Genomic DNA, 24607 nt, shown 5'->3' on the forward strand with positions numbered 1-24607 from the left:
GTCCAAGATAAAGCACTGCTCTCTGAGGGAGATCAGATCTGTACTCAACAAGCCTTGTTTGTTTACTTCAATTGAAAACAGTATCATATCTGTCCACTGTTGTTTAAGTGAAAAACTGAACTGCATCATGTTCCTGGTTGCAGAAGCCATCTCTGAATTTTCTGCAAACACAGATCAAGGGCAATGGTTCCATCAGTTTCAGGGGAGACCAGCCTAGACAAACCTAGTTACAAGAAAGGGATCATAGGATTGTAGAATGGCCTGAGCTGGAACGGACCTTACAAATATCTCCAAATCACCCCAAACCCCCTATAGGCAGGGACACCTTCCACTAAACTAGTTTGCTGAGAGTCCCATCCAGCCATGGGAGAGAGGCGAGGTGCACCAGCCCTCTAATCATCTTTCTGACCCTCCTCTAGAGTTGCTCAAACAGGTCCATATCCTTCTTATGGACACATATCTGGACACATTGCTCCAGATAGGTATCAGAAAAGCACAACAGAAGGATAGTCACTTCACTACATCTGCTGGCCAAGCTGCCTTTAATGCAGCCCAGGATAGAGTGATTTTCTGGACTGCAAGTGCACATTGCCAAGTCATATCAAAGTTCTCATCCACTCTCAAGCCCTCCTCAGTGCTGCTCTCAATCCATCCACTGCCCAGTCTGTATTTGTGTTTGGGAATTCCCTGTCCCAGGTACAGCACCTTGCACTTGGCCTTTCTGACCTTCACAGGGTTTGCACAGCCCCACCTCTCCAGCCTGTCCAGGGCCCTCTGGATAGCATCCCTTCTCTGCAGCAGGTCAACTGCCCAACACAGCCTGGTGTTTGTGAGAAAACTTGCTGAGGGTGTCCTTGATCCCACTGTATGTGTCACTGACAAAGATGCTGAACAGCGCTAGTTCAACACCAAACGTGAGGACATCACTCATCTCTGGTATCTGCTTGGACACTGAGCCTTTAACCACATGCAGAATCCTAGCAGAAAAGGAGGCTAAATTAATATGTCTCAAACACTGATAGCCCAATAGCTGTGAAGCCAACCATGTTGGTAATAACAGCCAAGAATTGTTGGTAGTAACACACCATGGGAAAGAACAAGTCAGGGCTGGAGATGGGCTAGAACGAAGTGCAGAACTTTTCCAGGACAAAAATCCTTTTTATGCCTCCTTGGTTTTAAGCCCAACACAGCACAATATAAGCATGGGAATGAAGTAAAGAAGTGGGCATGGACTCTAAGCGGGAAACAAGATCACCCAAGACTCCTGACACTGGAAACTATCCCTGGTGATTCCTTCTTCCCTTCCCCCTCCCCTTCCCCCTCCTCTTCCCCCTTCCCCCTCCCCTTCCCCCTCCTCTTCCCCCTTCCCCCTCCCTTCCCTCCCCCTCCTTCCCCCTCCCTTCCCTCCCCCTCCCTCCCCCTCCCTTCCCTTCCCCTTCCCTTCCCCTTCCCTTCCCTTCCCTTCCCTTCCCTTCCCTTCCCTTCCTTCCCTTCCCTTCCCTTCCCTTCCCTTCCCTTCCCTTCCCTTCCCTTCCCTTCCCTTCCCTTCCCTTCCCTTCCCTTCCCTTCCCTTCCCTTCCCTTCCCTTCCCTTCCCTTCCCTTCCCTTCCCTTCCCTTCCCTTCCCTTCCCTTCCCTTCCCTTCCCTTCCCTTCCCTTCCCTTCCCTCTCTCACTTTCTCTAATTCACCTCTTCCCTTCTCCCTTCCTTTTCATCTTAACTCTTTACCCAACATCCTCTGTTGTGTGCTTATATGGTAGGGACTAACTAATACCAATTTCCATGCCAAGTGTGCAATTTACTAATAAAATACAGTGAACTTTGTTGGACCCTCTGACTTTTGTTGTTATTTTCGATAACAAGCATATTTTTATTTTCCATGCTCCCTCCCCTTAAAGATGGGATGGTACACCACAGCTCTTTTTGTCCATTCAGCCATTCCTTAACCATCAAGTGATCCAGCCATCAAATCTGTGTCTCTCTACTTTAGAGGATCTGCTCCATGATCTTGCTGGGCATTTTTGTTGGGGTTCATTGCTCCTGAGTTTGGAGGTGGAGATCCGTGTATATTGAATAGCTTTTTTGTACTCCCATTCCCTCCAGTATTTTATCCCATGGTATTCTACCAAGCAGATCTCTGCAGAGCCTGAAGTCTGCTCTCCTGATACCCAGTTACAGAAGCCATCCACCACACCCCTGTGATGCCAATAAAATCCTGGCCCTGCAGGCATGTACACTCTCTAACTTCTCTTGTTTTGTGCCCATTCTGGGTGTGTTTTCACAGAGGCAGATGGGAAACATATTTTGGATTAATCTACTGTGTGTGCTGACTCTGCCGAAGCAAACTGGCCATTCTGCTAACCGCTCAAGTCACTGGACTATGCTAAGTTTTCCCAGTCAAATGCCTTTTTTTTCCCATTACTACATACAGGCAGTGTGAACTACAATTTGTGAACAAATATACTGCTCTTTGGAAACCAAGGCTTTGAGAAACAACAGACATAGGTATCACATACCATGAATTTTTCAGAATACTCAGCAAAAAACATGTTTTCATTTTTTCTGTGTTTGTAAACATGTTTTTTTTCTTCCTTTTGGGTGTGCAGCATCCATATTAAAACAATGCCTTTCTGCAATATGGTCAGCCTCAGCGAGAGGCAATGAGGTCTTGAAAGCTTCACGAATGGAGATAAATTACTGCTGACTAGCAAAGTTTTTCCATCTTGTAATCAGAGAAGAAATCTCCAGAGTAAGCAGAGAATATCTGACTCATGAAGAAGTATATAGGATCAGAGCCTTCAAAATACTGATTTTAGGTATCTAGAGGGTAGACTGAAATCAGTACACTGACTCATGACTACAGGGCCCAAGAAAAGTACAGTGCATACTGTTATCCTAAACCTGTTGGGTCCTGTGGAAAAGTCTCTCCCCCGGAATCCAACCTGCAGCTTCAATTAAGAAAATCTGGGTCAATTCTATCCTTCAAAGCAGTTAAGCAGGAAAAAAAGAAAGAAAAATTACATATCCACAGTAATAACTGCAGTTTAATTGCTCATAGGTTACAGTGAAAGTTTAGATTTGCTCCATGAGCACCAAGATGGGGTCAAGGTGCAGAAGGTTCCCATGAGAACAGAGGCATTTTCCAGCGATGCAGAGCAGGTGTGCTACTAGCCAATGCAGGTTATGGTTTTTTGTGTTTCCAGAGTCTTCATTTAGTTTTCCATAAGAAAAACTTCTTGTATGAGTTTAGAAGAATTTATGTTATAGCTATGTATCTGATAGCATAAATAAATCCATAGGATATATCCTTCTTTATGTGTGCACCGTGTAAGATCATAACATGGAGTATAAGCTGCTCATCCTTCTTCCTGCCTCCTGCATGTATTTCCTTTGCCAAATGAAAGCTTTCTTTTAGTACAAGGCTGCTAAAATTATTTCCCCAGGATACTGAAACAAATGAGATCAGACACAACTATTTCTTCTCCATAGCCTGTGTTTTCCACATGTGACAGCTCTTTTTTGTTTTGTTTCTTGTTTGGTTTTGGGTTTTTGGGTTTGTTTTCATTTTCGCTTACTAAATTTTTATTTGAAAGCTCTAGTTCAGTCAGTGTGTTTTTACAGGAATATAATACAAGTGCTCTAGAGGATAAGAAGTGGTTCACCACAAGATGAGGAGTAGCATGATGAAGATCCAGATAACTGCCAAAAGAAATATAGTTTGTACTCTCCAGGTAAATAGGGAACTCACTGTTAGCTCATGAGGCTGAAAAATTTATTATTATCCTGCCTTGTTAGGTTTGTTCTTGGTGAGGTTCAGCATTTCATTGCCTTATTGATCACAAGCATTTTCACAGATTGGAGCTTGAAGCCAGCTCAAAATTCAGAGATTGAGCCCTAAATGGCTGATTCATTTTAAATTCAGCTTTCAGTAGGTAAACTCTATGAGCTCTCTGCATCTCATCTCTGCAAATCCTTGAGAAGCCATGAAAGGCAGATTTTTTTTAAACCAGTTTCTTACCATAAGTTTTATTTCTAGCATATTGCTAGAACTTTTCTCTGTGCACATATCAGCTATAGCTACTATGAAACTTTAGGTACTCCTTGGCACTTTGTAGTACACTAAGGAGTGCTCATGAACATGTAGTACAGTGTTATGAGCAAAGTAATAGGTTAACAGAACTCATCACAGCAGATTAAGAAGGAATTTAGAAAGGATTCTGGAAGTGGTGCCCTCTATGTGACTGAAAGCTCCACATAAATTTTTGTTCCCTAATGAAGTTCAGCACTGTGAGGAACAGTCACATTTAACTGTAAGTGCATACTGTTATCCTAAACCTGTAAGTAGGTTTGATTAAAATGAAAAAGATAATTTTCTATATAAAAAAAATTCAACATATCATAAACATAGATTATTACAAAAAAAAAAAATAAAAATAGAGACAACTAACAGGTCCAGGTATAAAAGTAGTACTCATATCACTATTTCTGAGAATTCCAGGAGCTTACCTAGGAGGAAAAGAGGCCCTTAGACCGAAATTTAGGTATGCATCTGCAGTTTTTCTCAGCTTTCTGTGTGACCATATGGGAGACAATTCATTTCTTGGTGAAAAGAGAATTTAAATAAGATTTATCCTTTTAAAGAGGCTACACTGAGTCTGCCTTGAAACACAGTCATTGCTTACAATGACGCTACACTGAAATATAAGGAGTTGTTTCTGTGCGATTTTCATACGTTATACTGTCCTCAGTAATTCCCCTGGGTTGACAGGATGAATTTAACGGCACAATAAACTGCATCAAACTTTTCTGTAAGACTTTTTTTAAGTAAACTACACCAAAGCTGTAATTGCTGACTTTGCTGACAGTGCAAGATAATGTAATTCAGCAACAATAAGAGATCAGGAAAGATTAGTTGGGTGATTATCTTTAGTCCTTGCTTTGAAACTATTTAATTGTTGTCATAAATTCCTTGGGAATTCTTCTGTGTAGAATAAATGCTGCCATTGCAGCTAGGATCTAATTAGCACAGCCACCCTGCCAGTACATTTGTTGAGACCAAGGCATTGTCAAAAACTCTCAGCCAAGACTCAGTAAAATCAAAGGTAGTTAATCAATTAGTTTCAAACCTTTTACACACTCCTCCCTCTGAACTACAAAGAGTATTTCTCAATCCCATTAACTGGCAACAGAAGTGAGAACTCTGACACCAAAATGCTTTAAAAATAGGAAGAAAACTTTTGACATCTAAAAGAGCGAGTAGGAAATTATGAGTGTTAATTTATATGCTGCAGCTTTTCAGAAGGACATGAAAAAACTAAGGGCAAGTCACTTCGTTTTCTCTAGCCCTTCTTGAACTAGCACACCAGCCTCTTCCTTACTTAATTCGAGGTAGTTTTCTTGCTTCCCAAGAGACTAGAGAAGATGTGTTTGTAGTGAAAGCTGATAAGGGAAGATATCTGGTTCATCTAAACAGTCCAACCAAGCAGCAATAATGGTGTTGAAGTGAGAAACCCACTCAGTCTATATAGTGTTGCAAAGTTGGGTTGCTATGACAAACCTGAAGAACTGTTTTCAACTGTAAACAGCCATGGCATAAAGAAATCTCAGACCATTGTAACAGCAATCAACTAGCTTGGGCTGATAGCTCAAAACTCATTCTAGAGATCAAGTGTATGTTTCTTATTTCCTCTCTGTGGAATCAGCTGCTGAGCTTTGCTCATTCTTTCTCTTGGCTGGCTATGGCCAGAGAACAAATGTTTTGTATTGTCAGGGATATGTGAGCAGAGGCAGAGCCCATGGAGCTCACAGCCACATCCAGCTAAGAGCCGTACAGCAGAAGGGGGAGATGAACTTCATGTAGAGGAGCTTGCTGTCTCTGCTGTACATTTTTCCCAGGTACATCTTTGTTCTACTGTAAAAGGCATTTCATCTCCTACCAGCATCCATTCACTGAAGTACCAAAAGGAGCCTTTTCAAAGGCTCTTTAATAATTTTAATAAATTTCAGAAGTTCTTGAAGTCTTGGCTGGGATGCCCAGTTTTTCTTGCCCTCTCCATATATGCAGAACCCCATAGCAACTCCACTAGTAGAGTATGGAACAGCTGAAGTGTAAACCCCTCGATGCATGGAAGCATTCATCTTCCAGACAGTGAGTCAAGAAGAGAGTAACAAGCCCATTTTCTTTCTCTTTCTTGATCTAATCAGGTGAGGATTTTCTGTCACAGTAGTGAATGGGATGCATGCAGCATGTTGGATTTTTGTTGTGTGCATATCATAAAGCAGCAGCTCAAAGAACTTACTTAAGGGGTAATTGATAACCAGTCATGCTCATCCTATCCTCCTCAAGCTAGGCAAAGGGAAGCTGGCTCTCTATTTTATTTTCATATTGTCTGAGCATTTTGATGTCATTAAAGAAACTCCTGGTAGCTGATGTGGGAAGCAGAAGAAGAGGGCAGAGAGACCTTAAATCGCACCTTGGACAACCTCAAGGGGAAAGGACCGCTGGAAGGGAACACTTCAGTAACTGAGCCTGCACATTAATGTGACCATAGACATCACCAATATGATCAACTGATTTGGCTTTTCTTTATCCTGACCACTATTTAATACCTTCCCATCATGAAATATCTGTACATGCTTAGCAAAGCCATGAGCCACTAGGAATTGTATTACTTAAGAAAATTAAATTGCTTCAGGCCATTAATGAACAATTATTCTTCAAATGTAAAAAAGAAGAAATTAAAAAGATCAAATAAGAATACACTTGACTCCTTTCCTTAGGATCACATGAGTTTTTTTGGATCAGTTGGGGTTTTTGGCCAATGCCTCAGCCTTTTTGGTAATGGTCCTAGTTATCCAAATCGCTGCTAAAACTTGGAATCTCTTCATGTAAGTTTTTGTTGAGAAGCTGGGAGAAATGCCCTTTCAAATCAGCAGTGTTTGCTGCCTCAAGAGAAGTCCCATGTTAGTGGAAGCATGCCATTTACTAATAGTAGAGTTCTTTAAAAATTACTACCATGCAAGTACACGCAGAAGAAGCTGGCACAAACTCAGTGACAAACCTAGGAGCTCTGATACTGAGAGAAGGAACACAGTGGCCTTTGAGAAGCACCTGAAAGAATGGGCTCTATGTGTGCAGAACAGAGAAGCCACCCATAAGCAAGTTCAGCCCAGACTAGAGCATGGGCAGAACAAATAAAAAGAAGTAGAAACAGTTCTCTGGCTGAGCTGGCTGAGCTGCTGGAATGAAAAGAGATGTTTCATGCCCACTGATGGACAGGTCCTGCCACCATGACAACAGGTCAAGCAAGTATATACAGCGATTACCTTTCAGATCTTACTTACCAAATGCTGACATTTCTGTGACTTCAGGTACTTACTGTTCTTGACCTAATGTGCCTCAAGGGTGGAAATCCATCATCTGCAGGATTTTTGTCAAAGAGATTTGTAGAGTGTGGGAGGGTAGGAAGTTTGCACATTGGCAAAAAACTAGTGTGCAGATTTTTAAGTTGGGCACAAGCTTCTAATTCTGGAGTACTTTCAAGAAGAGTGGGAAACATGGTGTGCATTTCTTTGCTGATAGAAAATCTCCCTTTTATTTATATATTCATGCATTCTTGGCATCCTTACTGGTAACAGCTTGCCTGTCACTTTCCCAATGTGGCAGGTTCCTCAGCCCCAGTTCCTGCACTTGTTTGACTTCATTCTCACCATAGAAAGAAACTAGCTCCTCCCACTTACATATCAGGAAGAAAAAAGTTTGTCTCAGAGAGACACAGCTTCTGATTGTCTGAAAACAAGCACAACTCAATGACAAAGCACGATCATAAAAAGCACCTGCTTGCTCTCTAAACTGCCCATCAATATTCCATCTCTAACCTGCTTCCCAGCGCAGCCCTGCAAGCCCAAGGACTCTGTGGGGGTTTTTCAGTAATCTGTGTGAAAATAATATTTGTCTGGTTATTCAGCCTTGTGTTTGGAAAATTACTTTTCTGGGGCACTAACTTCATCAGCCTTTATCAGAGCAAGTGTGTGGCTCCCAGGAGAAGAAAGTACCAGCTCATTCTGGGGGAGAGACAAAAAACACTGCAGACAATGGAGAACATAGGAAGCAGAAAGATGATTTGCTTCAATGAATTTAATTAGGAGACATTAACAATATTTTGTCACTTTGCCCTGTGGCTTTTCCTGCTTTGTTATCATCTGAAAAGTATATTTAAAACTAAAAGCAAAACTCCAGACACTAGAATAATTACCCTCTGAACCTTACCTTAGAAATGCAGGGCATTTCTACAGCAGAAGAGACAAAGTCTGGTAACCTAGACAGCATTGGGATCCTACGTCCAAGTGCTGACAGCAGGGCAGTGGCCTCTGTGACAAGAATTCAGGGGCTGCTCTTTGCCAGACACAGCCATCTCCAGCTCCAGAGAGACAAAGAGACTGCAAACTGTTTTAAAGGCCATGACTAAGCTTAACTAAGCTGCCTATTTAGCATGATGTTCTCCCACTTGGGCCAATCCTCTACACATGAGCTTTGCAATGAACCTGGTAATAGAAGATGAGGAATGAGAGCTTGCTCGACAGTTAGCTACAAGTTAAGCATGTGTTCTAAGCCCTTCTAGTCAGTGGGCAGAGGCATTCACTGTGGGCAGCAAGACATTCTATGGATGTCCCAAGGTGTGCACCTGGGACATCATGCTCTTAGGTATGCATCTCTCCCTACTGAGTACCAAGGAAGAAATTACAGCCAGTTCAGACAATAAACAGTTTGACTGCTAAAGGCTGGTAAGACAAACTCATTGGTGAACCTGGTTGTCCCTACAATGATCCTAAATATTCCCAAACCTTTCTCCTCACCTGAATTCATCTCTTTCTCACTCTGATCTCTATAGGTGCCTATTGTGAAATCCTTTAATTTTTTAAAAAACAGACACTTATTTACCTGTTCTCATTCTGACTGATTCACTCAAACTAGAAAGAATTGAGATTCTTCTTCCACTTCCTCACTCCCTCTCTCTCTCCCCCTCACCCCACCTCATCTCCTCTTAAGCATAATCCATTCCTTCAGCAGAAATGGAAACAACCATAAATTTGGGTTCAGCTAATGAAAACTAACAATAGCAGTGAGATAGACTTCCTGCAATTCTGATTTCCTTTTACAAGATCTTTTTGTTGCATACCAGACACTTTGCTCTTTTTAAATGTAGTGCCTATCACTTTCAGCAGACCAAAAATCAATGTCACTAGTTCTGATGACTAATACAAAAGACAGAGTTAATGGGCTTCCAGTTAGGATGATAATATTTGCTACCTGCCCAAAAGTTACCTCACTAACTATCCCGCTTTTCCTCTGTAATCTGTGGACCTTTCTCAGTGGTGCTGCTAAAATGGATAAGCCCTTCTAGAAAAAGATCAAGGAATGAGCCTGGATTGTTTTTCTCTGCACATCTTGAGTCCCAGTGCAGTAAGAGTCATCTTCCAGCAGCTCTTCTCCTTGGGTTCTGGCCTGCCACCACTGCTCTCCAATCTGAGGCCCTCTCAGACTGTCTCCTTTGAAGGATTTAGTGGGTCTTAAGCTTTGCATGGCTGCAGGGTATTTAAATCTCATTGGCTAGTCAGAGTTTTGGAGAAATAAGAATTTCTCAAAAAATTTCTCTAATAAGAATTAAGATATTGCTCCAACAATGAGGTTTCATCAGGTGCACCCTTAGGACAATCAGAAGAAATTATGCCAATAGCTCTGTGTTGGGACAATCTGTGAAATTGAACTCCATGTCTGCTTCTTGCAGCAGAGGGGAGATAAGACAGAAAGAGAAAGGAATCTTGGGCAGAGTATGTGAAGGTCCATAGTTGTCAGAGCCAAGTGCAGAAAGAGCATAATGCTGTGTAAAAAATATTATCCCCTTAGTATTTTTCTGGTATGTACTATCTAGAAGACTACAATGACTTTGTCCTCCAGCCATTACATTAAAATTTTATAGCTCTGTTTCAGCATCCCAAGTTCTTTCCAGTCCTGGCACTCCCCTAGCAATTGTTTCCTTCACTGCAGAAGATTAAAATCATAGGGTGGTCTGCTGCTGGCTTTGAGCAGGGCAGTTGTGCTGTGGTTTGAACAATGGACCCCATTCAGGTTCTCTTCTTTCTACGTTACAGTATGACATAAGACTCAGATATACTCCTTAGATTCAGGATGAATAAGGAGGAAATTTGAAGTAGAACATATGGATTTGTGGTAGAGTGACTTCTGTGCCCACCAAAAGTGGAGGGAAGGAGAGATACAGTCACCAGTGTTAACAGCCCAGACTTACTTGCTTCTTTATATGCAGCAGAGATACATAATTGTCTGGACTTAGAAGGAAAAGGAAGGAGAAAAAACTTACTACAGCTGAAAATGTGTAGCAGGCATGCAGCAGCACAAGAAAACTGCAAATACTGTGATATAACAAGGGTCCAGTTAGATAGCGAGAAGTTTCTGCTCTGAGAAGGATTGCAAGAATTAGGGTAATATTAACAGATGCCTCTGGTAGCAACTACTTTCAACTATTGGCAGTTTAGGGACACCATGAAACTAAGCTTGCATTTGGGTTTTCACATTTACCTCTTCTCTATGAATGGATATTTTTTAAAAATCCTGTTATATTTCTCATTTTCAATTCTATTTAAAGATTTCAGATATGATGCTTCAAAACATCAAGATGCAATCTGCACACAGAACCACTGCAACACACATGAAACTGTGACAAGGATTCGTAAGATCTGCAAAGCCTTACATCTCCCCTCCTCTGACAAGCTGCCAGGGTGATCTCCCACATCCCACTCTTACTGGTCATTTCTAAGAATTGGCTGACATGGGTGCAATTATCATACATGCTTCTGAGCTTCCATTTTGCAGCATCACTCCTCAGGTGCTCTTTCAACAACAGCTAGAGACTGAACTACTGCATTAAGATTAAATTTCAGAGAGCAGGAAAGAGAGTGAGTGTTGTGGGCAGATGTGAGAACTCTTTAATCTGAAGGAGCACTTGTTCACTAAGAAGTTTTGGTAATGTAGCACAGTTAGATAGTCTGTTAATAGTTCATTATATTTATTAAAAGATAAATGCACAGGCCTAACTCTACAGCCACACAGAAATCCAAGTTCTAGCAAAGACTGAGTCCTGGAGAATATGCCTTCTAAATGGTTTCTCTCACTCAAAGCTTTAGTGCAGAGTTGAGATATATGCTTAGAGAAACTCATTGGTGCACAGTCTTCCCATTCTGTGTATTTTTTAATTTTTAAAGCTTTTTAAAAAATCAAGTGGCTCTTAAATATTTATCTGTTCTTTCCAATTCTTCATTTGTCCTTTCTGTCTCTTTTCTAAGCAAAACAGAAATCGTTTTCCAGTGTGTGCATGTCACGAATACTGGGAATTTACAATTGTTAAAAAAAGCTCAGAAACATATCAGCTCTTTGCTATGTTTTGGAAGTGTAAAATTAGAAAGAAAAAACAAAGTTTTTGATATTTCACCTAATAAATACCAAATAATCATAAAATCTATCCTTATACATTTACCACACTATTCTTTGTAATTTAGTGTTGTCATAGTAATACTTTACTGAACTTAATACTTAATTCTGAGGACACAGACACAGGTCAGAAATTACTTTCTAATTTTCCATGTGTACTTATTTCTAATTGTTATGCTTACTCTGAGGTAAGCCTATCCATATCCTTTACCAATTTACATTTTATAAATAATAAACACACTGGGGCCATATTTTATTTTTTACCTTGTGTCCTCTGATCTTCAGATAAACTTTCATTTCTTTCGATATTTCTTAATGTAAGACTGCATTTTAAACTGTGGTTTCAAGCTAACTTAATACTCAAAAAAGGATCAATTCATTCCAATTAACACTAATTAAAGTCTCTCAGTGATTTCTCTGAGCAGGGATCAGTCTTGGGACTCTCCTATTTCTTCTTCTCATCTCTGTTCAGTTGAATAATTTTTACAAATATTACTCTGCTAATTTCTTCAGAGCACTTGCACAAGGCAGTCTGTTTTGCCTAAGAACTAATGTACGTAAGAGCTTTGTCTTTCACTTGCACACCACATGAATAGTGTCTCAATCAGATTTCTTCTCTTCTTACAGTAGTGGAAATGAGTGGGATTACTGAATCGTGTATGCTGTGAAGTCATACATTAAGCAGGCACAGGTGTTCAAGGAACATGGAGTTTTTTCCAGCTTTGCCACTAAATTGCTGCATCATCCTGATGATATCACTTAACTCATTTTGCCTCCATGTTATTTGTCTTTTCTCATCTATCCTGAGCTCCTTATGAACATTTTTTTTTACATTCTCTAACACCACTCTAACTCTAAGACAATGGCACTTTTGCTTTACCTTTGGCTTTAAAAAAAACTCCTTGAACTTTTGCTGTTTTGAAAAACAAGCCTCCATATTTGATTTTTTTTCTTCCTAAGAGACTGAATTGATATGTTTTAGTATAATCAAGACATTCCACTTACAATGATTTTCTCACTTGCTGTCAGCAAGCCCTTATTTGAAGAGCTACTCCAGTGTTACAGAAAACTGAGACAGGAATGCATCATCATGCCACAAGCATTTGGTTCTTCTCTTGCTAGACCAAATCTCTTTCGAACTGATACATTTTCTTCAAGGGTCTTCAACATCAGTGTTTTCAGCAACATTTTCTTCTCTGGCAAGAGGCTGATGGAACTTTCAGAGCTCCCCAATGCATAGATTCTTTTTGCTGAACAGTGATTTTGCTTTGGGTCTCTAATGCTCCTTTGACCAGAGCAGAGACACAATTTAGTCAGACAGTTTAAATTTAATATTCATCCTGCACCTTCCTGCTCCTCTGTGAGATACAAAGAATTTAGTCCAATGAGGCTGCAAGTACTCATATCAGGAAAGGGGGAAAGCAACCTGAAACCCATTCATATTTCAGAAAGGCTGGTGATTCAATTCTGGTTGAAAGTATCAATGGCTTGGGGGCAGCTAAGTGAAGCCATTAGTAAGCAAAGCTGATCTCCTATCCTAACATCATTCAAAACACAATTAAGTGTTTCATTCTTTCCTTTATTTTTCTGAGAGAATGGAAAGCAATTTCCAACTGTAGGAAGCATTTTTACCATTAAATGCCTTTTTCTCCTTTTTCTTTCTTTTAAAAATAATATATAATTTTAATGAGATTCAATAATGGTTCTCAGTAAAGCTGTAACTCTTGAAGGAATTAGATCTGCCTTTATCTCCATCACTGAACCACAGGCTTGATGGCTGAAATGAAATCCACAGCCATTGTTATGTCACATGATGATTCAGATGAATTTTTCATGGGACATAATAGCTCTTAATCCGTCCTGCAGAAGAGCAATTTTCTGTTCTTTCTATACACAACTGTCTGTCTCCTTAATAAAAATATTCATTAGGTATAGGGTCAAGGACTAATCATTCACAAGACTTAAAATCTACCTATTTGACAAGGATTCTGTTGGCAAAACCTTTATTCCTTTAGTATTTCAGGCAAGCAATTCAGAAGAGATAATACAGCAAGCATAAGAATTATTATAGTGAGAACCAAAGTTCTAACCTCACGCAAGATCAGTTCTTCAAACCTCATATCATCAAATTCAAGCTTACTGGCTCTATATATTTTTATTTCTGTTCCGGATGTACCCACCCCAGTGGCCTGATATCTAGTACCTACAGTCCTAGTCATGCAAGTTTCCTCTTCTCACTTCAGTGCTGTTACGTTGCATAATCTTTGGCTGTGAATAACTCTTTAAAATTTCATCTCACATGCATTGTTTCTGTCTTGTGTACCTAGAAAAACTTCAAGCATTATTAACAGTTGTGCAAAATTTATCTAATAGCCAAATAGTATTATTTGAACTATTCTTTTTGGGGACTGGGTTGGGTTTATTTTTTTTAACAAACATTTAATTTTCTTTAATTCTGCCAGTTCTAGAGTTCTGCTTCTGCTCTTATTCTTCCATTAAAATTCTGGTACATTTAAATAATAATAATAATCTTGATAGTATTATTCTTTCCCATTTTCTTCATTCCAGTGTATGTTCTATTTTTAATACTGATTTTTTTTCCCTTCAAGAGTGCCAGGATTTTTTGTATAATGTGGACATGCACATGAAAAGATTTCTTCAACACTTTCACATTACCGTTTTCCTAGTTAAATATTATGTTCCAGCTCATTTAGCCCATTATTGTTTTGAACTTTCTAAAGCCACTTACCAGAATATTTAAACATAGCCTTGCAAACATATTCAGTCCATAATCAATTGAATCTGAAACTAATCCACCATTAAGTATCGGGCGGGATTCCTACTTTTCTGTCAAGGTGAGGCTTTAAGATAGAATTTCCCTGTGACAGGCAGCTGCCCAGTTCCAGCTTCTGGAACAAGTGGCAGAGATCTACCACCACTTGCACATGCACTGAAGTTTCTTGCATGAGCTATTGCACAAATAAAGCAAAATTCAACAAAAAAGAGTTGAAGGATGGAGAAAATATTGGCACCCCTTTTTAACAGATAGAGAACATCTACAACCATATAAGAAGATATTACATATAGTATCAGGTTATGATATTTTATTATCAGTTGACATTTATTGTTTCAAAAATGTAAAATCACCTACAGGCTGTGTGAAAAGCAATCATGGAGCAGAAAGACTGATACCTTGTGTCATATAAACCAGAAAAAGCCATCCCACGAACCCATACACCAATAAAACATGTTTAACTCTCCACACAGAAAGCATTGCAAACCTTCTTCCTTTGCACAGCATGCAATTTACATGGCAAAACAACACTGCACTTTTCCCCAAAGAACATTATGGTTCAGAAACAAAGAATCAGAGCACAAGCAGTTTTTTTAGATTCAACAGACAGGAAAAAACAGCCTTCAAGTGGATGAGACAAAAAATATTTGGATTAGCATACCAATAAAAATGTTCATGTATTGATCTATAAATTTGCCTTTAAACAAGTTAAATACTATAGGACATTTTTCTGCAGTTTCTACATAAAATTATAAATAAAATTGTCAAACACTTTAAATTGTAGATAACATTTTTGGCTGGTTTTTCTAAGTGGAAAAACATCCATGCATTTATTATCCTGTTTAAGCTTATAATCAGCAACCTACTGTGACTTTGAATTAATTGGCATTTTTTATTTTGTTTTTCCTGTTCTGGAGGTGGTGTGGAATCCAAATGTGATAAGAGTCACAGATTCAAAAGAAGCTTGCACCCGTTCTTGCTAGGCTTTGTGATGGTCTCCACAGTGGGGTGTCTTCTTAAATGAATGGTGTAGCACAAGGGATAGGAAGCATGACAGATTTAAGTTCTGCTATCATTATTAGGATAACACTCTACAGTAGAATGATTAATAACACTTCTCTATCACAATATTCTTCTCTTAGCTGCAGCATCATCTTCCTCAAATGTTCTCCCCCTCAGGTCAAGGAAACCAGCCTAATAAAGGAGCCAGAGAAGGACCTGCAGCATCATAAACCAGTGGTTCAAGTAGGATGGAAGAAATCACTAATCTCTAGCAAAAGCCGTATGTACCTAGATCACAGCACAGCCCATCTCTACATATGCTTTGCCTGTCACTTTTCCCAGCTCTCTAGCAGTGCCCACAAGACAGCAGGAACCTTGACACGAAGTACATGCTGCACTTCCCCTGAAGGACTGAGGGGACCACATCAACCATCTTAAAGCCTTATCTCAGAGATGGAAACAGAAGCCTGACATCACAGACTCATGGAGTCATTAAGAAAAAGACCTTCCAGATCAACAGTCCAACCATTTACGTAGCACCACTGTGTTCACCTCTAAACCACATCCCCAGCTGCCACATCAACACATTTCTTTAACACTTCCAGGGATCCTCTTCTCCAAACTACAGTGGAGATGAATGTGACATAAATGTTACTTCACCATTCACCCTATCACAGCCACCATTCTTCTTGGGAAGCCTGAGGCTGCTTACTGTGGTAGAATTTACTGCAATTCTCAGATTATAAAGCTGCTGCAATTCTTGAATTTTCACAAGCATTGCCCATAACTACAAACGAGGTTTTTGCCTTTAAATTTCTATTTTTGTAAACCAGAAACCATCAGAAGTTTTAGCCACTGTGATTAGGATCCTATTGCATGCAAGACTGGAGGTTTTTAAAGGAACTGAGCTGCATTAAATAGCATAATTGCTAGAAAGTGCACAGATTGCCCTTCTAATTAGTCTTGTGATAACTGTTTTGTGTTCTGTTATCAAAACCATGATAAAACAGTCCCACATACTCTTTTGTTAGTTCTGCACCAACTTATAAATTACTCTATATCACAGGCGTTGTGTAGTGCAGTTTCCAGTTTGATTTTTCATTCTTATTGTGTTCACTGTGCCCTTGAGAACAGTGAAGCCAGGGAGACCTGGCATCTCCTAGCAAGACCCAGGTGTTTTAATAACCTCTATTCCACTTAGCCAACACTTCAGAGCTTTCAGGTTTGATTTTAATTAGAGGAGCTGTGACATTTTTAGTATCTTTTAAGCAACTTCGTTACTGCACAATCATGATGTTCTGATTACAGAAGACCCAGCAAACAGGCACTATGCAATGCTGTTGTAAGATAACTGCAGTAGAAACTGCCACAGTTTTGAGCTATGGGGCTTTTATCAAACTCCTCCAAAGCTGTAGTTACCTAGAATTAAGCTTTGAACTTTTATTTTGGATTTCTTTGTCAGAACTGTGTGCTAAGTTAAATGTGCAAAACAGTGCAGAGCTTACCACATTGCTTCTGAGTCATCACTGAGCAAAGGTCAAGAAATTCTCCTGAAAAAAGTAAAGTTACATTTTTTGCTAAAAGGTTGCAGAGTGTATGGGTGAGGTAAGAGAATGGATTTCATGCTGTTTGGTGCTAGCAGGACAGACAAAGCAGCACCTGCAGTGGTTTCAACTACCTCCACCCTCTGTAAATCAATAGCTGATTCCTCAGCTCCCTATCACATCAAATTTGGGTGGAATTGAAGAATTTTTACATTTAGATTTTGAACCAAAAATTCAAATTTATTTCTGAACTACTTTCCACAACTAGAGATAAACAGTCCATGACAGCCAAATAAATAACTTCACTAAACTTGAGGTATACATTTTTCTTTTCTGGACACCCTTAGTAAAAGCAGATGGCAAATCAAAGGCAGTCTTTCATAGAGTTATGCCAGTGCTCTTACTTACACTGCTCTGACAAGAGCCAAGACACATGTTGTAGAGTTAGACAAGCAGGAGCTCCACACTATCATCTGCGTGGATTTCAAAGATTGGTTTTGTCTGCCTCAATTATATAGGAAAAACACAAGGGGTGCCCAAAGCATGCACCAGGACTGGTAAACTAGTTGTCTCCAAACTGCCCAAGTGAAGAGACTTTTTAAAAAACATAATGTCACTGAGCTTAAAAACTTTCACTGAAGAAGTTTTATCAAATGTATGGTTTTGTAATTGTTTTAATCAGATTTAATTTATTTTAGTGAGTTCAAACTTGTATTACTGTCAGGTATTTGCTCTTGTTACCTGTTACGTGGCATCTCTAACATACATGCATTAACGTATGGATCATTAATCTGAACAAAAGAGACAAAGAGTTTAGACAGGTCAGTTCCCAGTTACACTGTGTGGAAGTGCAGAATCTAAGGCTAGCCTTCTGTCCCTTTCCTGATGCCCCTGTAAAAGCTCAGTATTCAAAAGTCCCTGGTTTGCCCTTGAGAAAGCACTGTATTTTTCAGAGAGAAGCTGCCTATTGGAAACCCAGAACCTGCAAGCAGAAGTAAAGGAGCACAATCTTGTTTGTTTTGAAATCTGATTTTGCATTAGTGAGCCAAGAAGAGATCAGAAGCAGAGCTGGAAACATGAACTGACCGTTTTATTTGAACAGCACAAGTGAACGGCCAGAAGGCAAAAGAGAAAAATTAATACAAATGTTGGTCTGTTGAGCTTTCTCATAATCTCTGATTTCTTTTTCCCTATCACCATGATGGCTTTTGCCAAGCAAATTCACTCACAGATTCTTGTAAAAAAATATTGCTGATCACACCTGTGACTCCAGTTTCTGGAAGGGCCCAGAGGATACAAAATGCCTTTTACACAGGCTCTAGTGTGACATGTCAGGATGAGAGGCACATTATGAGTAGCATGACAGGTCTTTATCCTTGACACTCACTGAGCCTGTCAAACAAGGTCAAGTGCTAAATCTGTGAGAAAACTGAAGCTTAAACAAGGGACTGCACACACCTGTCAGGGTAAAGAACCTTCATTGTAGTCCCGAAACAGTTAGATTCCTGTTCCTTCCCTCCCAGTGTCAGATGTCCTTATCTCTGGGCATAGCTTGTCAGCTTCTTATTTTACACACTCACACTAGCCTCAAAGGGAAGCCCTGAAGCAGCCCCTACTCCTCTTCACCTCCAAATCTACACCTAAAGCATATGGCACCATAAAGTTGCCTTAAACCACTTGCCAGACACCCAGTCTGAATGACAAAAGTGTGGACATTCATCCAAAGATGGACCAGTGCTGCCGTTTGCAGATCACCCTTCCCTAGCAAACATCTTGAAAGAGAAAAAAATACTTTCACCATGCACTGAAATTTGACAACAACACATCGATTTCCTTTGCAACAACCTGTAAATAATGTAACATATATTTTACACAAAACCCATATTTAAAACCATTGTTTTGGGATGGTATGACCACTTTTCAAACATCTGTGCAGAGATGTACAGCATTCTCACTGTCTAAATCACACTCCTCTAGCATGAGCTTAACATAAAGCCCCTTTGCAGCTCTCAGCTCAATCTGTGGTCCTCTATTCCTCCTCTGGAACCCATCTTCTTTCTTAAGGGAAGGGAGAAAAACAAATGAAGAGCAAAAGCCCACATTAGACTGAGAGACGCTTTCAGGACCACGTACAGGTTATTGCCTTTTTTATTGAAAGTTAGGGTGAAAACTGACTCTCTGTAATAGAAAGGATAGATTTGAAAAGGCTGGAAGACCAGATAGCACATGGATAGGAGGAAGTGGTGACGTACTTTCTAATTTAGAAAGCACCATCAAACTTTCAGGAGTTAACTAAAATGCTTTTGTTAAAAAGCATTTGTTTAGCATCAGACAGACAAGGCCTTGTGTGAATTCAGGGAACTGTTCACTCATATTTCCAGAAGGCTCTGTGTCATGTCCAAGGCTTTGCTGAGATTCAAGCATGCCTCAAAAATATCTTTCTCTGTTTGCTCTTTATAACTTTCCATTCATCTCTCATATCACAGCTGACCAAAAGAAAAAACACTGCAGAGAAGAGTCATAGTATTAGCAATGAGATACGGATAGAGACTTCCTCAGAAGCCCTGGTCTCCTAAAACTTGCCACCTCACTTCTGGATTAAAAATCAGCTAAATTTAAACTACAGATCTGAATTCCCAACTTCAGCTAAACTCCCATGTTATTGGAAAATAACTCGAAGTGAACAGGGGCAGAAATATCTTCCTTGTAATTTAAACAGAGATTGTTTGCAGAAACTGGAGGTACTGGCCTTACTTCATTGAAGGCAGCTTACTATATCTTCTTTCCATTCTAAACAAACCTGATCATCCCTGCAAATTACAGTGTATGGAAAACTCTGCTTACAACACCAGAAGGGAGGAAGCAAGAATTTTCTAGCCAGATATGCAGCTGTATCAAGCACACAGACATCTCTGCTTCTCTGCAACGTTGTTTTTCCACTTTTGCCTTCACAGGCCAGGTTTGTAGTTTAAATTGGTAGGTTCTGCCTTAGTCACTCCTTAAATAGAAGGAAGAAATACTTTAAGCATCATCCAGTAGTCAACATCCAGGGATTCATCAGAAACCTCAGAATATGAGAGAACAGTTAAGGGATTTTTAATACACTGGGATGCCTCTATCCCCAAAACAACTTGGCAGCAGCTGGAATAAACTTTTAATCAGGCATGCAATTCCTGATTAAAAAATACCCCAAAACTCCACTGTGCTTTCTGTATTATCCAAGGGGTAGTTTATCAGCTGCTTTTCTCACATAAGGCCTTGGACTATTTCTTATCTCTGGTGGAAGAATCCTTTCTCTAAATTGCAGTCAGCCTGTTAAACAAGGAGACAGAATTTCCCTCTTTGTAACTGAGCACGACAGAAATAACCCAACAACTGTAAAATTTATAGGGAGATCCTACAAAACTATATGGTGCCAGTTTCAAATGTAAGCACAGCCCTGTTATGACCCTAAATTCCTAAGGGGCTATTGGGAGGTCTGGCTTGGGACCAAGATCATTAAAGCACTGTACATACTCCATAGTACTTGGTTTAGGCTGATACTCTTGTCAAGACCATGTCAACAGTTTCAGGAAATGATGGGAAAATTGCATGCAGTGGCCTGGAGCTTAAAGGCTGCCTTCTTCCTCCCTCCATCCTAACCAAGGAAAGAAATTCCTCCATGAAGCCTCGCAAATGAATAACCTGAGTCTCTGCTTCAGGAGCAGGCATACAGACAAGAGTCAAGGCTGTACCGAAAGGGAGAGAACCCTAGAAAACCACAGACAATGGAAATGATGAAAAAGCAAATGTTTCCCAAAAATTCCCTGCTTCCCTCCCTGAAGCAGCCAGTCTGTCTTCTTCAAATTCTCACACAGTCAGAGGAAGGCCATAGCCTTCCTTCTGGATCAGCAAGAACATTAACCTGGCCTGGAGCCCCAGAGAGGGCACTTTGCACTGGAGTCTGCTAAGATTAAGTTGGCTCTATTCATGACTGCCTCAAAACTCGCCAATGAGGCAGAGAACTCTTGAGACCCTTAGGAAGGCCATATGAATTGCCAGTAACTATGAAAGGGGCATGCAAACTGTCCTTTCCTTTCCCAGCTTAACCACAAGCAACAAGCATCTACAGAGAATGAAGACACACGGCAGGCAAAGCTACACAATTATGACAGGGAAAGCATGGTTCAAACTTTATAACCCTGTCCCATGCGTGAACTCAGACCTTGCCTGGGATTAGCCCTTTTTCTTTCAGGCATGGGCTGACTAATCCCTTCTGACAGTCTCAAATCCCAAGCTGATGTAACTTGCATTAGAGAGCACTGCCAGAACAGATGTGGAACTTCATGCTGATGCCAGGACAAAATCACATCTTGCTCTAAGAAAGCACCAGCATTTCAAAAGCTGACCTGGCTCTGATGACTTTCATCAGAAAAGAATGATGCATCCCTTAGCTGAGCCATGAAGGTGCCAGGCCGCATTCTCAAGCAGGCATAACTCCACTGGTCTCATTAATTCCTGATAAGTTATCTGGTCATTCAGGACTCAGATAACAAATGGCCAAAAGAAGAGACATCATGTGGCTACTGCCTGATTTGAAGCACTAATGGGAGCTCTTTGGCTGCAGCAAAAATGGAACAGACCTTTTAATCTTCTTTGGTGACTTTCAGAGTCCTTGAATTAGCTTGTCATAAAAAAATAAAATAAAAAAAAATGTACAAGCCCTTTCCTTTGCAAGATTTGTAAACTAGAAAAGGAAAAGTTACATGAAAAAAATGCTGCAGCTGTACTTATTAGAGGCAATGTTACTGATCAAATTACTCTCTTGTAATTGTCTGCATTTTGAGGCTGACACAAGTATGATCCAGAAGGATCCAAAGGACAGAGTTGTCTACTTTTAAAGGTAAGATTAATGAAAGATTTGAAATTGCTGTGCTCAAAATAACTCAGAGCACCTCTAGCAACTTAGTCAAATTTTATACCATCCTAAGTTTTTTTCCATCAAGGAAACAATTTTTATTCCCCAAGGCAGCAGAGCAGCAAATAAGCTCCTCTGTTTTTTGATGTTTTCCCTTGTTGAGTTTTAACCAAGAAAAGATTTCATGTAGTCTTTGCTCTACTACCTAAAGGAAATCCAAGTGGAAAGAAGTGGGCATGGCAACCAGTTCTAGAGACCAGTGGCAATGGGAACATGGGTCATACAGACTCTGGGATGGCTTTCATTTTTTTTCTATCTACTCCCTTTGGAGGTGTCCATGTTTTCAGGAGGAGAAGAAACCCTATTTACACATGGGTTAGACTATATCCCTAGGCCTTCAACACAGAAATGTGATTTCCTACTCAACCACTGCATGATTTTGGGCAGATTTCTGTCAAATTTCTCCATTAGAAAATCACACACAACAATGTCAATTAAAAAATAATATTAACCATATTATTAATTAATAATATTTATTACAGTCTGTATTATATTACACATTATTTAATCTATATTATTTACCTATGTAGAATTGAAATACTTTAACTAATAATCATTTAAGAATTAGATTTTGGAGATCTCTTGCGAAAAAGCCTTTCCTCTGGGAAGCGCTGCTGGGTCTTACTGGCTGATGTGAGTAAGATTCAGACACATTTACAATCACAAAGAGGCATCAAAAAACCAGAAACACTGATAAATGATATTTCAGAGGTGAATGCAGAGTTGCACAGGTACTGGAAAAGACCTTGCAAGTGACTGTTCATTGAGGTATATATTTTGTGTCTTTCCAAGTACATTAGCCAAATGCTTGAAGTGTCAACAAATCACACCCAGGAAGGTTTGAGACACTTTTCAGACACCTTTCCCAGTTAAATCACAGCACTTATAACTTTATGTCATATGTTTGGGTTTATTTTGCACCCAGTCCTGAGTGACTGAAATTCTCAGTACCGTGTCAGCGATATGCACAGGTTTTGTCAGCCAACAAAACGAAGGTTGTTTAAGAGAAGATTTCAGCTGAATCACTGTACAGGACACCCTAGTCAGTGAGTAATAGTAAAATAGGCTGCATTTCAAGAGACATTTCAGTAAGTTCAGAAGCATCACCCAGTGGGATTTCGTTAGCAAGTATCCAAAGTGACATCTACTGGTGCAGATTTGGACTAGCGCAAAACACAGAAATCAAGTTAGAGCAAGGCAGAGCTGCACAAAGAAGCAGACTAATGAGCCCCAAATGTACTAGTGGGGTAGTCAGCACCTGGTGGGTTCAGCTGGATAACTGAACCTCTAACTATCATGGAAGTAGATGAAAACTACGCCAATTTTCTTCCGACCTCCAATGGTTTGCTAAAGTTGCCTTCCCACTATGAATTTTTAAAAATGGCCTACACCTACAGCACAGGAAGGAATGCATGCAGTTTTTCCCATAAGGGAAGTTCTGCTAGGTTAATGCCAACAGACAAGGCCTGGAACACATTTTCATTCAGACCACCGAAAGAATACTGTAGATCTGCCTGGTTGGATTCACTAAGACCAAGACATGGCACATATCCTGGGACATTTAAGGAAATATAAAGATGAAACTTTTCAGTTTAGGTAGGAACAGATTCTCTAAAATCCCCCTGAAGATTACTTTGTTTAATAACAGACTTGGAGGCTCTTGGCAGGAACATCAATCCCTGTTCTGTTTTGAAAAGCACGTCTAGGAAGGCACCACTTCTCTCTTAATTTGCAAGAGAGACTGTTAAACTTGGGCATATCCAGATAACTTTAACAATTTTTTCAATTTGTGATTGTTTTTCCTCTTACTGGAATAGGCCAGTTGATTCACTCTTTCACAAAAAGCAGTCACTGCCTCACAGACAAGGGGATTCTTTTGGAGATACAAACCAGAAAATTAATTTTTTTCTGGTATTTCCAAAGGTAGAGAAGTGCATGATTTAGTAAAATTGTGAAGGGCTGTAGTTTGGAAACAAGTTTGATGGTAACAATCTGTACTCAAAGCTACGGAAAAAACCAGTAAGAGAAACTCAGGAATCTGATTCAGAGGCAACGCAGTCCAGTCAGAACATCCCTGCATACAACTGGTTGGGGATAAAAGTTCTGGTAGAAGGCCGGAAGTCTAGCCCAGGTAAAATCACTGTATCCCCCTGGAAGCCTCTGAACACCAATATGAAAACAATCTGCAGGGTTATAATGCTCTCGAATCACAATGCAAATGTGTTTCTTTCTTCCAAATCTGCCTGGACTTCCTACAGCCTGTCCTCAATAACCAGTGTATCAAATGTGGGCAGAGCATCAAACGATGCTGTCCTTGCAATGTTCTTCTTCCAGGATATCCTGTGACTTAATGCTGCAAAGGGTGCAATTGTTCCCATTTTTCACCATTGGTGCTGTTAGGACTGTTCCTTCCCACTCATCCATTTCACCTCACAGAAGGGACAGTATAATCCCTGTCTTGCAAAGTATCACACTGGGAGTGTCATAGTCAAGTATTTTGCCTTCTCATAGCCAGAGGACCTGTGACCCAGTTGTAAACATTTCTGTCTACACCACAAAGAGAATCTGCACTGAACTAAACTAAGCAGGACATTTTTTTATTTTGCTTTTTATCCTGAATTATAAAAATCCACTGTAGAAGCAGAAGATTTCAGTTAATACCTCTCCATCTGCACAACACATATAGATCTCTGAAAATCTATTTTAAGGCCCTAGTACTGAGCAGTAGGCTCATCTTCATTAGATCAAAAGGGCAGGATAAAAATTTACATCATTGGCTTAATGTCAGTGATTTAAAAGGGAAGA

At 40.0% G+C, this 24607-nt stretch overlaps 2 protein-coding genes across 3 annotated transcripts in view; one reads left to right on the forward strand and one right to left on the reverse strand.

Moving 5' to 3' along the window:
- PCGF3 (polycomb group ring finger 3) overlaps positions 1-10987 on the forward strand; it is a 291744-nt gene extending 280757 nt beyond the window's left edge. The window contains exon 9 of the transcript XR_010745803.1: positions 10973-10987. The gene's annotated coding sequence lies outside the window, so the exon portion shown is untranslated. The remainder of the gene's footprint in view (positions 1-10972) is intronic.
- The window catches only part of CPLX1 (complexin 1), a 101041-nt gene that overhangs the window by 8581 nt on the left and 67853 nt on the right, over positions 1-24607 (reverse strand). The gene's annotated exons all lie outside the window — the stretch shown is intronic.

This window comes from Sylvia atricapilla, chromosome Z, assembly GCF_009819655.1.
Source record: "Sylvia atricapilla isolate bSylAtr1 chromosome Z, bSylAtr1.pri, whole genome shotgun sequence".
Classification (NCBI taxonomy): domain Eukaryota; kingdom Metazoa; phylum Chordata; class Aves; order Passeriformes; family Sylviidae; genus Sylvia; species Sylvia atricapilla.